A 3,868-nucleotide genomic window follows, 5' to 3' on the forward strand; every position below is an offset into this window, starting at 1 on the left:
ATTCTAAAAGATTTCTTTATATTCAATATAATATTTCACATGAAAAAGAAAATAGAAGACTGAGAAAACTGCATAGACATTCACGAATAGAATGCTCTCTATCTCTAAACAAGGTATCAATTGATAAATTTCATTAAAAGTCTACTGAAACTTTTACTGACTAACGATCATACAACTAACCTCAGAAACTCATATCTAGTCAAATCTAAATGTAAAAGCATATTTAATTTTAATTTCAAAGTAACCTAATATTGGTTATTCTCCATTTTAATTCCACATCGAACAATCTTGAAAACACAGAAAAAAATTGTTGAACAGAAGCATGTTTTGGAGATGGTGGAAAAGCAATCATTCGCTGAATATCAAACAGGAAAAAAGAAAGATTACCAATATTTCTTTGTTATATTTGCTAATATGATGTGTTTACTGTTCATGATAAAACTAGCATTGGAACACGTTTCATTTATGAGACAGAGTATCACATGACATATTAATTATTTGTTTAAACTCCAATATAAAAATCAAATTAAGAGAGAGATCCTATGATTTGCAATTGGGATCAGTAGATAGTTTTGTGTACCGAAAAATTTACAGATCTATTATCAAGGCACAAAAATTATTGCATAAAAACACAAAAAATGGCACAGAAAGAGAACTGCATTATGCCTACAAAATGCCAGCCTTTGAAGTGCTTGCATCACCAAGGAAATGCTATAATCACAAAATGGAACATTGTCAATGTGTGAGAACATCTGAAGCCTGTACAATAATGTATCTACAATAATGAACCAGGAATTAAAAGTATTGATGGAAAGCATGTATAATTGGCACAAATACACGTTTTAATAGAGCCATAGGTATATGTAAGATGGAATGAAAAGAAATGAAATGTAAAACCATGGCACACAAATTAAATCGGCAAAACATGAAAAAAAATATGGCTGAGAGATGATACTACTACCTTCTAATTCTCATATTTAGCAGTAGTCCATTCCTGTCCCTTCAAGATGCAATGTCTCAAAATCAAGTACTTTGCAGCACTCTTCAATTAAATTGGATAAAATGTTCTAAAACTTTTTCAGCAACCTTCTTGGACAGCAATTGATTTGCTTGCTTTAAAATTAGATATTATTAAATCGAAAAGAAGTATAGATTTAATAAACTGAGGCAATGTTTTTATGGAAAAATATTCTTCAGTCCTAGGGATATATTTTAAAAAAGAAGGAATTGCTTCTTATGTAGTGTTTATTTGTATTTGAATAATAACAGCATCTGTTGCCATTCCGATAAAAAAAAACAAACATATCCATTGCATTTGATTTGACTGGAACGCTGACTACAAGGTAAACCAGTGCTACTGTCGTCCACTGAATTTTATTTGAAAATTAAAATAAGTGCACGACTATATATAAAATATTTTAATTTCCAAATAAAAATCAGTGAACGACAGTACTATGTGCACTGAGCTCACAAAATGATTACCACCCCCACCCCCCACCTTTCCCAAATGACTTTATTGGCGAATGAAATATATGGAGATAACGAACAGTATTCAAGCTCAAAGTCCATTAAATAATACAAAATAGGAGCAGAGCAAACACGGACATCCAAAACATCAGAGGTGGGATCAGGTGTCATGGAGGAGTGAGCATCTCCTGCCGACCGGTCACGCCCGCCGTGTGCTACTTATCATGATCGGGAAATAACGGAAAAATCCGTCGACAATTCAGTGTGTAAATAATGGCCTAACAATTAGTATGAAAACCGTCAGTCAGCATTTGACTCAATGATAAACTGTATTTGCTGACAAGGTCATTGTATCGACCATAGAACTTACGAAATGATGACTTTAAACGAGACTGCTGATATTCTTGTTTCATCAACTTGTTTGTCAATAATTTACCTCGTTTTAGAAATTGTACATACGTAGAACATGCTCTTGCGTATCGAATCAATTGAGAGACATAAATCCCGTATGCAGGTGATGAAGGTATATTGCTGCATAAGGGAAGTTGACGATTGAAAAGTTAAAGTCATCACGTTTATCATAAAGCGTGGTTGTAAGATTACCAGTAACGTTTTTTTCAAGTAAAATATCCAAATATGAAACAGATGTGTCAGACTCTGTGGTATCTTTTATCTCAAGCTCGCTGGGATATATCGTATCGACATAAGAATGGAAATAACCATTGCTAATTGACAATACGTCGTCGATATATCTAAATGTCGAGTTGAAGGCAACAGCAAGTGTTCTTCTTTTCACGGATAAAATTTTGGACAAATTCTGCTTCATATGAATACAAAAAAGATCTGCTAATAACGGGGCGCAATTGTTACCCATGGGAATTCCAATAGATTGTTGGAAGACATGGTCTCCAAAAACCACATAGATATTGTCAATCAGAAACTCAAGCATCTTTTTAATGTCAACTTCAGAGTACTTGTGTGTACAATCAGAATGTTTTTTAACAAAATAATTTTGCAAATGACCAATGACAAGTTAAATAAATTTACGAGTTCCATTTTTATTGAAAAAGCAGCTGTCAATGATATCAAAAAGCCTGGACTTTAATTTATCGTGGGGAATGGTTGTGTATAAAGTTGAAAAGTCGTAAGTCTTTAAGCTGTTGATTTTGGTAAAATCTTGTGATTTCAAATTTTCCAAAAGTTCCTTGGAATTTTAAAGTATCCACATCTGATTTACACCACTTCTCGAATATATTGTTGCACAGTACTCTTGAAGTTTCTCCTTCACTATTGTTAATATCTAGTAAAGAAAGGAGTAAAGAAAGAGGCTTGGTTGAACATGTACTGGAACCCGCTATGTATCTTTGTTTGTAAGGATTTTTATGAAGTTTAGGAATCCAATATAGATATGGTAATTCACATTCATTTTGGTTGTTTGAAATATTAAAAATATTCAAAACTGACATATGATTTTGAAGAATTTCTTCCTTAGAAAGGGAACAATGAGTTTAAGTCCATGTTTTGCTATATGTATTGAAAAACCCCAAATATCGTCTGATCAAAACGTAAACTGGGAGGTGCACAATGGCACTATGTAGCAAAGCAATACATGTTATTCATTGGTATAGAAGGAGTTGCTGATAAGAGATGGGTACCCCAAATATTATAGAAAGAATGGCAATGTTCAGGTTCTGCGAAAGGAAAGTCCAATATGGGTCAAATCAAAACGTAAATTAGGAGGTGCACAATTGCTTATGTAATAAAGATTGTGCGAAAGATTCAGGAGTTGCGGATAATCTTGAGATAGGTACCCCCAAGCATAACAGACTGACAAACGGACGCACGAACAGTTAGGGGGACGGACGTACACCCAATACACTATATACTCCTGTTTTTCAAGCATTGTTGTATGTTTAAGCTTTTGTATGAAAAGGACAAATCCTATATACACTATGTACATTTACTTAGATTTTCTGGGAAATCTTAAGATGATGACAGCCAAAGCCTAAAAATAATCTGTAAGGAAGGATTGTAACTGAAGTGAGCACCTTGTCTTTCTTCAACTTTGAAATATGAGTGGCCAACTCCACTCTATTAAAAAATACATGAAAGTGAGTAAAATGCAATTACATTTTTCTTTGGGAATTTTTGCTTCATTGCATTTAGAATAAAATGTAAAATACGTTTAGTGATAAGAGAATCTATACTTTGAGCTCTCACCATCTTGCGTTCAATTATTGTGAAGAAAGTTTACATATAAAGACAGATATCTTATGCCTTTACATAAAATGGAAAGTCCGACAGAATATGATTAGCAGCACAGAATGCCAACAAAGTGTTCCAAGCTGTTTGTAGTAATTGGGTCGATGTCGCTTTGAAAATTTGATTACGATTGGAAGTT

The sequence above is a fragment of the Saccostrea echinata genome, unplaced genomic scaffold (assembly GCF_033153115.1).
Source record: "Saccostrea echinata isolate AGI-Se365-2 ecotype Australia unplaced genomic scaffold, CSIRO_AGI_Sech_v1 ptg000054l, whole genome shotgun sequence".
NCBI classification, from domain to species: domain Eukaryota; kingdom Metazoa; phylum Mollusca; class Bivalvia; order Ostreida; family Ostreidae; genus Saccostrea; species Saccostrea echinata.